Here is a 13,080-nt window from a genome sequence, read left to right on the forward strand (position 1 = left end):
CTAAGTGTAAAAATGAGTGAGAGCGTCTTTGTTTCCTATACAGAGTGGCTCTCTTTAGCACTCACTAGATCTCAAATAGGTGTTAAACTTACCAGACAGAATAAACAGTGAAATTATTTTGTAAATCATTTGGGCTGCCCACTGTTCTTGCCAGGCGTCAAACCCTCTTGGGAAAACCTTCAGACACAAGACAGGCTCTTAGGAATGTTGGTAGGTGGCCATTAGTCGGAGAGGATGCACACTGTGAACCCAACACTCGTCCAAATGCAATAGACTCACTGTGAACTCAACAACACTGTGAACTCTGCAATCAGAGTGCTCTGCTCCAGTCGTCCTCTCCCTGGTAGATGCAGGTGCTTTTCCTCACGGCGTGTTTCTCTGGGGGCAAATCAGGAAATGAAATGGCCTCTGTGTGATGAGGACGGGCGCTCAAGCTGTCTCCCACACTACAAGATTGTAGCCTGCTGTTGTTCTGTTGAGGACGTCTATTTGTTGGCAATGTAACATACTAAAATGTATTACAAATTCTACTTGTTATTTTTCTATATGTTTACATATCCTAGTTATTTAATCCTCTGTTCCTCCATTGACCCTTTGTAAAATAGCAGAGAATCACATGAAGACCATAAGGATGACGTATCAGCTGTATGATATCCAGAGGTATGGTCTTCTGGGCTGGAGAGCCGTCCGTCTCTATTGTGTGTTTGTCGTTCTGTTGACCTCTCCTGTGTAAAGTGTGCCGTGTCCTCATCAGTATGGTCAGTACTGGACATACTCTGGCGCTTAAGCGTGTCCTTGCGTCTCTTTGCTTACATTTCTTTTCGTGGCCTCTTTGTATCCAGCTCTGCTATACATTGGTCTCAGAATCTGGGGGTAACCACCGAGGAGTACAGTACACAACACAGGATGTTTTGGTAGAAAAACTAGACTTTAAAAAGAAAACCAAATAAATTTTCTTCTGATGCACAGTGTCTGAAATGTCTTCTTTACCAAAAATGGGTGGTCTGAAATTGACATAGCATTGCATTAAAGGAGAATTCCGGTGTGATATTGACCTAAGGTGTGTTGAAACATGATACCGAGTGTGAACGTATGTCTCATAGCCCATCTCAGCTTGTCCCCTGCACTCCAAAATCTGGCAGTTAGCCCGATGCTACCAACAGCTTTTCAATGGTGGTGCCGCATCGGGCTAACCATGCAAATAAATCACTGTTTTACACCATTTACGAGGAGGCTCAATGTATCTTCCACACTTCATTGGTAGACTTCGAGGGGCCTGACATTTAAAAGCGAGACATTGAGAACTTTAAAAAAACACTGGTAGTTTGAACAAGGCGATTTATACAGACAGTATCTTCCCGAAGTTTGCGTTTGCAGCCATCTTGAATTTAGTCACGATAAATTCGGCGGCGGTAAGAATGAACAGGTATGATAAGGGATCAGATTCCAAAAAATAATTCCTTGAAATGCATGGATTCCAGTTGCTGCTACTGGAAGAAACTGGAATCCATGCATTTCCACTAAATTATGTTTGGAATCTGATCCCCTTATCATACCTTGTTCATTCTTACCGCCAAACTCGACTTATCGTGACTAAATTCAAGATGGCTGCAAATGCTAAACTTCGTTAAGATACTGTCTCGCATAAATCGTCTTGTAAGTAAACTACCAGTGCTTTTCAAAGTTCTTAATGTCTTGTTTTAAATGTCAGGGCCCTCGGTCTACCAATGAAGTGTGGAGATACATTGAGCCTCAAAATGGTGTAAAACAGTGATTTATTTGCATGGCTAGCCCGATGCGAAGCACCACCATTGAAAAAGCTGTTGGTAGCATCGGCTAACTAGCGCCAGATTTTTGGAGTGCAGGGGACAAGCTGATGGCTATGAGACATACGCTCAGACTTCATCATGTTTTCAACACACTTTAGGTCAATATCACACCGGAATTCTCCTTTAACAGTTGTAAAGTCTAGTGGTTTAGTTTCAGATTTATTGTCACATACTTGATAAAGATGTCAAATCAATATCAGCAATGAAATTCTTAGGCTAAGTGCCTGGTCAAGCTGGCTGTAGAGGTCTAGCTCAGTCCCTGTGATGTGGTTGTGCTTACCTGACCACCCTCTTCAGAGCCATACCAAGTGGTGATGCTATCACTCAGAATACTTTAATGGTACAGCGGTAAAGGTCAGCGAGTATTCTGGAGTTAATGCCAAACCTCCTTAGCAGAAAAAAGAAGAGCCGCTGTCTCGCTGCCTTCATGCCATTCACACCTATGCAGTGTGACCAACTCAGAGCCTTGGGAATCTGAAGCAGCTGACTCCACTGCTGAACCCCAAATGTGTATGCGGGTGTGGTCTCATCCCTGCAGCCTCCTGTGGTCTCTGATCAGCCCCTTAAACTGCACCTCTTAGTGTAATAACACAGCTGAAATAAATGCAAGCCATCATCACTGACCTCAGAACAAAACACTTGAAATAGAGCATCACAGGAATTTAAAATTCACACAAAACAGGCATATCAAAATGCTCTTCTCTCTGAAACAAAACAGCACTTATGCCAGCCTTTGGGCAATTTCCTTAAAAGCATCAGACGTGCCGCACTCAATACACATACAAACACACACACACAAACACATAGTTGAGTTGTGTGTCTTACATGAGTGAAAAAGAAGTTTGAGGTGAATTCGTTCACAGTTGTCACGTTCACAGTCTTCAGTCTGACATGCACAATTATTGTACCCTTTACTATACCCTTTATTATACCCCCTGCCCCCCACCCCCATGATCAACCTAAAGGGGCCTTTTTCTCAATTATTTTTAAGAACTGTGTGCCTACAACAAGACCAAATCCATAAAAGCACATGAAAGTATAAGAATACATTGATGACATCTATTACATTAATCACAATTAGATAATTTTAAGAAACCGATTGAGCCAAAGGAAAGTTTCTGTTTCACATGCACTTCAGAGTCTAAGCCCACCCCCGCATAAGAACCTCAGGGAGGAATAACAAAGGGGATGCGGAATGCTAAAACATAAATATACTAAAAATAAAGATTCAACAAACGCATCCCAACTTCTCTCTCTCTCTCTCTCTCTCTCTCTCTCTCTCTCTCTCTCTCTCTCTCTTACACACACACACACGCACACACACACATACATACACTGATAAGCCCAATTTTCCACACATATCTAATCTGATAATAAGCAGGAGTTAATAATATTAAGTGGGCTACTCTCTTCCTAGGATTGGGCCTGCTGGTGTTTCTGCTGGCAGCCGATTCTTGATAGATCTCATTAGGTAACACACACGCACCTTGCACACCTCACACAAACACATGCTATATCTCTGGCACACACACACACACACCATGCACACCTCACACAAACACATACTATCTTTCACAGACACGCACACACATCTCACCTTACACACGCTGTCTCTCTCTCACACACACCATGCACACCTCGTCTTACACAAACACACGCTGTCTCTCACTCCCAAAATACATGCACATTGTGCACATATAATGACAGCAATCATCTTATAAAATTTGACTGCTTGAATGGTTGGGTTAGTGGATGGGCTTGAGGTCTGTTGAACATGCCAAACCAGTCACAAGGCATCTGTCAGCTTCTGATACAGCAGTGCCATCTCCTCTCCCCTAGTCACGTCCTCTATAGAATAGTGAGTCAGTTCTTTCACAGACAATAGCAAATGTCACATCTGAAGTCATATAAATATGGGGCTATGTTAAACTGTATCAAAATTAGAAGTTAATCTCTGACAAGTCTTCTTTGAAGGGCACAGATTTCATCTCTCACAGCAGCAATGTCTCCATCCATCTGTGTCTGCCCTGTTCCTTGGATGGATGGATGATGGAGAGTGAAATGCAATCTCTTCTGTCAAATTACTGTGACACACTGTGCTCTGGAGACACTCTCTCTCTCTCTCTCTCTCTATATATATATATATATATATATATATATATATATATATATATATATATATCTGTGTGTCCAAACTGTGACTGAGATTCTAAATAGTGTAAGTATGAATACCCAGGAGATTCTCACACACAGCAGAGAACGAAAACTTTCTCTGTTCCCCTATCTTTTTGTCTTAGAAATGCTGTGGCCTACTGGTTAGCGGTTCAGACCTGTAACCGGAGGATTGCCGGTACGAACCCCGACCAGTAGGAGCGGCTGAAGTGCCCTTGGCAAGTGAAGGGCAAGGCACCTAACCCCTCACTGCTCCCCGAGCGCCGCTGTTGTAGCAGGCAGCTCATTGCGCCGGGATTAGTGTGTGCTTCACCTCACTGTGTGCTGAGTGTGTTTCACTAATTCACGGATTGGGATAAATGCAGAGACCAAATTTCCCTCACGGGATCAAAAGAGTATATATACTTATACTTAAACATCATCCATAACTCACTATGACATCCTCTGTCCTATGCAATAAATAAAAAATAAAAAACGTCCACAATCTGAACGCAATATCCCACAGAGCATCTGCTAAACACTGAGCATTTACCAGGCATCTGCCAATCCACAAAGCTGTTTGTCTCTTTCTTAATTACCACCAGTGGGTCTCTCTAAACACAGATGGAATATTGTGGTAGAGGGACAGAGGTCAGATTGCTGGAGGAACGGGCCAGACATCACTGGTAGCAATAGACAGGAGACAAAAAGGGGCAGTGCAATATATAATATTCTCCATCAAACCTACATCTTGCTCACCCTTCTGTCCTTGAAAAAATTGACCCACTCTTTCAAGTCCACCTTTATGTGGTCAATAATAGTTACTATGACAACGCAAGCCTTGCTTGTCCAGGTGACCAGCAGACCTTGAAAGTCTCATCAGATTGGCTGGGCACCAAGCTTAGGGTTTTATTTTTATTTCGACACGTTCTTTTAATGCAGTTGGCTGGAGGTGAATATGATGATACATGATATATAAACCAGCAGTGGAGTACTGAAGTGTGTGTGTGTGTGTGTGCCTGTGAGTAGAAGGGAGAGTTGATGAAGGTAAGCGATGAGGTGTGGGGAGGGAGATGTTAGCGTTGGTGTGTCATCAAGCCCTGGAGGCCCCAAGACAGACATCATCTATTCTTGTCAGAAAGCACACCTTAACAGGCATGGTGTGTGCATGCTTCTGTTTATGCGTGGGTGAGGAAGACTGAAATAGATAGCACCAGGCTTGGCTGGCTCGTCCGATTACATCTACACACCAAAGTCAAATGATGGCAAAATAAACACAGACATGCGCACACACACACACACACACACACACCACACACACAACAGTGTCAACAGATTTTGTTTGTGGAAAAACAAAATTCTTTCATTAATTCATGCACCAGTATTTTCAGAAAAGGTACTGATATGGAGCAGAATTGAACTGATATGGAGCAGAATTCTTTAAAGGGTAGTATGTGTAGTATTTTACAGTTTAAAATATTGTAAGGAAATAACAAAATGTAGAAAATGTAAAGAAAGGTTTGTAAACAACAGTTTTGATATAATACAACATCCTAAGTGTTTGGCTCAAATCATGTATCTCTCAGACTGTAGTCCACACAGCCTAGGCATTTCTTTATCAACTGTCCTCTCTTTGTAGACTTTGCGGACTTCATCAGGTATGATATTCAACTGTTTGTCAGAGGAAATGTGCTAGGCATGTCTTCTGTTCTCACTATCCTCTTCCCCTACGGATCCTCACAGCCTGAAACGAGTCGTTCAAAATAGCATCTTGTCACATCTCACTTACTTTCAGTGCAGTTCTCTTTTGCATCTAATTTTTGCTGTTTTAATGAGTATTAGAACAAAGAGAAAACATTTGAAGAATTCAGATGTCACTGTGGCCTAATACAGTCACTTCTATTTACTGTATTTCCAGAATTGAATCGCCTCTTTCTTTATGTGACAGAGAATACAGATGAGTCAAAACAGTTTAATAGAAAAAATGCAGCTGTAATAGCACCCTGACCTGAGAGATTTCATCGTAAATAATAAATATTTTGATGACACTCATGATACTGTAAATCTCTCAAAATGACACAGAACTCAAAATTTGAAGTTTTAAGCAAGTTACGGTAATCATGGGAAAATTCATGAGTAGACGTGCATATGTGTTTGATGAGACATGCAAGCAGCACAAGAAAGAACAGGTTGTTTAAAACTGCAAGGCCATCAGTTCTTCCAACACTTACAAAGATCAAAGTTAAAACAAACTGTTTATAGAAATGACCCTTAAATAGACCACTCTTACTCTCTCTACATCTGTTTCCTTTTGTTGAATGTGTGGGATTCATTCGCCTGATATAAAGTGCAAATAACATGTACATACATACAATCATGCGTTAATAAAAATAATGCTATACATTAATGCTATACAAAATAATGCTATACATACATAATAACCATACATTTTCATTATGCAACAATAATCAACCAAGGTCATACCTCATAAAGTCCTTGAATCCTTGAATTTCCCCTGGGGATAAATAAAATCTATCTATCTATCTATCTATCTATCTATCTATCTATCTATCTATCTAAGTTAAATACTTAGTCTAGGATTTGCATTGATTTGGTGAGCCTTATGTGAGTTCCAAGTAACATCTACTTATATTTCATTTTACATAAAGTGGATATGAGAATATAGACACACACACACACACACACACACACACACACACACACCTTTGTCTCCATCACATAGCCATGATGCTATAACACTCCTTTTTTAATTGAGATTAGTAGACCTAGCCCCAGCTACAGCAAACAGCCTGCAGAGATCAGTCACCAGTCAACGCTCATTTAATTACAGACTAGAACACAAGAAACAAGGCAGGAAGATGAAGAGGAGGATAGACAGAGAGAAAACAGAGGGAGAAAGTGAAGATGAAGATCATCCAGCACGATGCATGACATAATGAGGAGGCCTGGGGCCCACTGTCCTAATGAGTATCAAAGACAAGCCTCCCCATACTGCTGACACACCACATTTAAGCATCCTGTTATGAAATTACATCATTCAATCATTCAGCGTATGCAGCTGTCAATCTCTGTCATTAATACAGCATCTCAAACTTTTCAGTCGGCCACTGTGTGCCGTTATGCGATCACTTTAATAAGAGTAGACAAGTGAGAGTGGATCATTTCCCTTCTAGCATTTTTTCTATAACATTTTCTCATCTCACAACACACACAGCCCAGGACTAACTGGTTGTGGTACATTGGGGTACATTCATTGCCCCCCCCCCCTTTATTCAGGGTCAATGTTTATTCAAAATCACATTATTGTGTGTGCGCGTGTGTGTGTGTGTGTGTGTGTGTGTGTGTGTGTGTGTACAGTGTATGTGCGCCTGCATGCATGTGTGCGAGGGAATGTTTGCCATGCAGATGGGAAATCAAATATTTTCATATTTACTAGCCATGGGTAGATTTTTGCCAAAGCAAATAACTGAATTTTCTGAGAGCATTTTCAAGACACAAGCCCTTGGAAAGTGGATGCGGAATAGCATGCTCCTTTAACCTGCATGCACATTCTCTACTCCTGCTGCTGACCTCAGAGATAAAGTACAGTTTCTCTATTTTGGTCACACTAAAATTAGATCTCCAGTTTGAATGGCCTGTTTGTAAAAAACAAAACTGACAAATATCTCTTTGTTTCAATTCTCTGTAAAAGGTCAGAATCTAAGAGGCTTTGTTGCAACTTATTTGATCTTACACATAAAGGCTGATATGAAGGTTGGAAGACTGAATGAAGAGTAGGAAGAATGACATCACACACATGACCAAGACAGTGATAAAATCAGGGGTGTGATTGGCAACCCTGGTAACCCAAGGTAAAAAAAAAGGAAAATCCCCGATGGTTAGAGTACTCTAGTGTACTATAGTGTTGGCTACCGTATATATTTACATCACCTACACTTCATAAAATTGAAGCAAATCCTATGCAGGGGTGGCACTAGAAAAGGGTCTTAAAGAAAATATGTTTGGGCCAAATACTAGGGGGGTCCGGCGGCATGCCGGAAGAAATTTTTGAAAAATAACCCTTTAAATGATGACATCTGATGACTTTTATGGGAAGTATTGATACATATATTTAAAAAATTATAGCATAATTACAATACAGCCCATAAGGCCTAAAGCAAACTAATTTATAATAGAGCAAAGTAGCCTAGGCCTACACTAAACCAAATATGGCTGAAATAGGCCATCATGATCATTTTGCCAACAGTGACACAGAATCATGGATTTTTCCATTTATAACATGTTTTGTTTATAACTTAAACCAAGATTGAGTTAAAATGTTGACTAAATGATTTACTATCGGCCTACTTGATAATATATAGCCTGCCCCTAACAGTTCTCTGAGCCTACGTACAAAATAGTGAATAATGTGCTAGGCCTACTGATATTGATGCTGATAGTGAAGTGGTTGCAACTTGAAGGTTGTTGATATTTCAGTTCCAAAGGGAATCAAATTATATCGATTCCTCTCCTCCCAAAGTAACACTGTAGGTTCTACACCTCTCCTCCTAAAATAAATTGTAGGCTCTGTTTTAAGCAACTGCACCAGGATTGTCTAGGCTAAGCGGCTACAACACTAGTTTTACAAGCGCACATAAATGGAGAGCTAGGGTTAAAATGCGGACTGCGCCTTTAAATTGGCGACTTTTTATCCATCAGCACAATGCTACAGTAGGCTATTTACACTAAATATTCAGCTCAATATTATGTGCAAGACCAATATTTACTAAGTATGCCAAAGCTTTGATCTCTCACTGTCACCATTAACGTTACGTTTTCTCATGGTGAGATGGCATCCCGAAATATGTTTTAGACTAGTTTGGGGAGCAATGTTCACGGAGGTGAACGGCTGGACAAACACGAAATGACAAGGTGTTAACTAAACAATGTAGTAGGCCCAAGGTAGACAGGCTTTGAGGTTAAAACTATGAAAACTTGTAAGGTTAGGCTAGTCTGTCACAGCTGACTTCAAGCACAGCTACACGCGCAGAAATTAAAATTCAATATCAGCATCGAGATTAATTATTGGAAAATCCTCCCGACAAAGCCAAAACGAGAAAAAAACAACTTCATACATGATGTCTTTTTAAATCAATGTGTTGACCTTTACCGTTTCATGGCTTCTGCTGAAAAACTAGTTCGCCACACACACTGACAACTTGAATCAAGCATTCTTCAGAACACAGCTGATCAACCCGTCTACTGAATAGCCTATAGAAATATACCCTACATCTGACCGACAGACCCCCCCTAAAATGTCCGTTTAAAAACGGAAGAATCACACCCCTGTAAAATATCTACCATGCGTGTGTATGAGTTCTATAGACTCTAGTCACTATGAAACATGACAATTAGGTAGCCGCCCAACTTCCTTATTTATGTTTCACCTTAAACTTCAATATTTATAATACCTAATCTGACAACACAAATTTCAATAACACTTAATGGGCTACATTCTTAAAATGAGATGTTATAGATCCATCGACCAACAATGAGCAAAAAAGAAAATAATATAAATTCAATAAAAAGAAAAACCCTGTATTTATGCCCTGTACTTTCTTGGGCAGCTGGACATATGTCTTCAGGTCTTGCCTAGGCATTATATTTGTGTCATAAAAACGAACTATTTTGACAGCAGAAAAAAACCCACATGATACAAACCTGCAGCGACAGGGAGATGGAGGGGGCACCACTAGACATTGGACTTTGGGACACCAGTGGAGAGATACTGCCATCAGGTGGAAAGGCAGTGAAATTGCATTGCAAAAATTAAAATATAATCTTTTAGTCAGGGTCCATTTTCCAAAATGTTTCCAAATTTCCAATTCTTCAAATCTTTTCCAATTTTTCCAGTTTTAGTCAGGGTCAATTTTCCAAATTTTAACTGTAATTCCATAAACATGACAGAGGTTTTCTCGAGACCTGACAGCTCTTCATCTGAGCAGAGGTGGTGGGAAGTAACGAAGTACAAATACTTAAGTGGTGATTCTGTACCTAAGTAAAATTGTCAGGTATCTACATTTTTACAGAAATATCTGTACTTTCTACCCCTTACATTTTGCAAAACTGGCTTGTTACTTTTGTGTTACTGCGTTTGAGGCGAGTTATCAATTACTTTTATTTGAGGTCATTGTGTGCTTTCCCAACAAAAAAGGCTGATTTCAACCTAATGGAAGGGAAATGGAAATGGGAAGGGACAACAACAGCGATGCAGAAAGGGGGCTGACTTCTGTAAGGGTGCCACCTAGGGCAGCACCAAAACAGTGGTTACATGATAATGGAAAACATCTTTGTCGAATTCAGTGTTTTGTATACAGATAACAAAACATCCTATTCTTTGTTTGCTTTTTCTCAAAAAATTGTGGGAGAACTGTCATTTTCCTACCAGGCCTATTCTGTCAGTGAGTTTACCTCAAACAGAATGTTTGTTTCTCTGCAAGTATCCTTGGCTTGGTATAGGCAACAAGCTTGCTTGAATTTTTCTATGAAATACCATAAGGACAGTGAAATAGTTGTTAAGGAGTTACAGTCATTAAATTAGAATTATCATTTTAGGCTACAGTCCGCAGTTCAGAAACAACTGGTAAAATAGTCCTGCGAAAAGGCTAGCATACTTTTTCATATATAATTACTTGAATAAACAAGATAATTCACTATTTATTCTTTTACTAGTGTTTTTTTACAGAAGTATACTTCTACCTAAATGTGTGTAGACCTACTTTTAGACCCTTTTACATCTCTGTAGGTGATTCTGAGACATGACTGACTGCAATTCCGTAAACTTCACAGAGGGTTTCCTGAGACCTGATGTCTTTTCATCGGATATCTGACCTGACATTTGAGGATAACAGTTAGAATAGGTGGCATGGGTATTTTTATATAAAGAGACACAAAACACCACAATAAAACAATACAAACATCCCCTTCCAGTTTCAGTTTCTTCAGTCAGACCACAACTAATACTACTTATCCACAACTATAGCCTTAATGGTCCGTGTAAGGTCCGTGTAACGCTTTGCAGTGCTTTGTTCTATTTGCTCCATCCATCTGATCCAAATAAAAAATGTGTTCAATAATCCAATTTTGAATTTTTTTTAACTGGTCAGCAAATAGGGCCTAGATAATTACAACTATTTTCTAAATGTGTCATTAGTCACGCAAGAAAACAGAAACTGGATTGGAAACAAAAGTAAAATTCAGTTTAATATTGGATTTTTGCCAGTTTTTTTTTACTGTTTTTGTTGGGCTGAACCACGCGTGAGGGGGGGGGGGGGGGCTGATACATATTGCGGTGGTGGTAATCACATTTTATCAGCGGATGTAGAGATAGAGGGCTATCAAACACAGTTCAGCTTGCATCAAGGTGCCAAGCGACTGATAATGTCAGCTCGAGATCAGAACCTTAGATGCAGAGGGAGACATTGCTGCATCCTGACACTTATGAGTAGGCCTACGTGTTCTAGCCTATGTTCTGGGAGGCTTTGAAGACCTACATGAGCATTACCAATGGACTTGAGCCCGAGCCTACAGGCCAATGTAGGCAATTTGCTGTTGAAATTAATAACTGGATAAACTGATAAATTAGGCTCACTGTTATGTCTTCGTTTAGCCTAATGAAACCTAGTCTAGCGTAAAGCGTTAAATAAGCAAAAATGCCATGTCAAACAGTGCTTGGGGTAGCCTGTATAGCCCGGTATAGCCAAGACGTCGATGGCAAAGCATTCTGCTCTGGGGAATTTGGTATGGCATGGCCATGGTATTCAAATATACAGTAGGCTAGGGTCTACTGTAGATATGTTCAACATAGGCTGAAAGTTATGTTTAATGTGCCTTGTTTTAGTTATTAATCTCTAAAGTAATGTCAAAATCACAAACAATTTCAGGCGGCGCTCTCTTTCACCATCTAGCCTGGCCCAGCTAGATGGTGTTCTCCCCCCGGTGCTCGTGGTTCAGTCCAACCACAAGGGCAAAAAAGGGAAATTAGAAAATTGACGCATCATTTCAATTTTTAACTTCTGAACAGAAAACCGTAACTGTGCTCAATTGAAAATCAAAATAAGCAACAACAACCCATTTACTGTGCCGTCCTAAAGAATGGATAACGGATTTTAAGCCTATTTTTATATTTTTTCATGTAGCACTGCAAAGCGTTACACGGACCTGCAAAGTAGCGCTTTTGTTGTATGGTTAGGCTACACTGTGTTTAAGGTAACAAAAGCTTCAAGTTGTGTTAGGCTACTTCGAAGCATGTGTCAAGCAATGGGCAAAAACTGTAAAAGAGTAGTAGAGGGAGAGCAGATGGCTAACAAACTTTCAGAAAAAGTCGGTAAAGGGGCTATTTCACACAATTTGAGGGTGTTGAATTCAAATATTTTGTTTACCAAGCTCAATTTTGAGTTTTAAGCTTGCTAATTAGCATAATTCACATATTTTTTGGTTTTGCCATCAGATATCATAGGAATTGCAAAAAATAAGGCATTAATATACTCCTTATGTATCAGATATGTTGTATGACAGGACAGGAATTACCTCAATGACCCTCAAGTAGCAAATGAAAATAAGCTAAAATTAAAATATAAATTGAAATAATAGCTAAAATTCAGTATGACATTTAGAAGCAAAATAGATTCCTTGATAATAAATTGATAGAATAGTAGGTGACTGCTCATTTTTCTGTAGAAAGTACTTTGTCACTATTATGAACTATTCTGTTTGAGGGTTGCTGAACAGTGGTATGGAGATTGCATTATTTGCAAAACATTTAGACAAGATATCCTTTATAGTGCAACAAAAAGAAACATTCTCCAGTGCATCATTACTGCATATGATGCTAAAAGGAAAGTGGACCTAGGACAAATCCTCAGCTATGAACTGATTAATGTCCCTGTACTGTAGCTATTGCAGATAGCGATGGTTATTTATTTAATGGTTATTAATAAGTCTATCCTCACTCACGTGCTGTCAAGCAATGTGGAATGTCCAGTAGTGATCACTGCAAAAACTGCTCATTCAACACTGGTAATAGATGCTCAAGATCTAG

General features: G+C 39.8%; 1 protein-coding gene across 2 annotated transcripts in view; it reads left to right on the top strand.

The window, feature by feature from the left end:
- The window catches only part of chrna8 (cholinergic receptor, nicotinic, alpha 8), a 37,877-nt gene extending 36,911 nt beyond the window's left edge, over window positions 1-966 (top strand). For both annotated transcript variants that reach the window (XM_048251959.1, XM_048251966.1), the window contains one exon: window positions 1-966. This exon is cut by the window's left edge and continues 590 nt beyond it. The gene's annotated coding sequence lies outside the window, so the exon portion shown is untranslated.
- Window positions 967-13,080: the final 12,114 nt, after the last annotated feature.

This window comes from Alosa alosa, chromosome 1 (genome assembly GCF_017589495.1).
Source record: "Alosa alosa isolate M-15738 ecotype Scorff River chromosome 1, AALO_Geno_1.1, whole genome shotgun sequence".
NCBI classification, from domain to species: Eukaryota; Metazoa; Chordata; class Actinopteri; order Clupeiformes; family Clupeidae; genus Alosa; species Alosa alosa.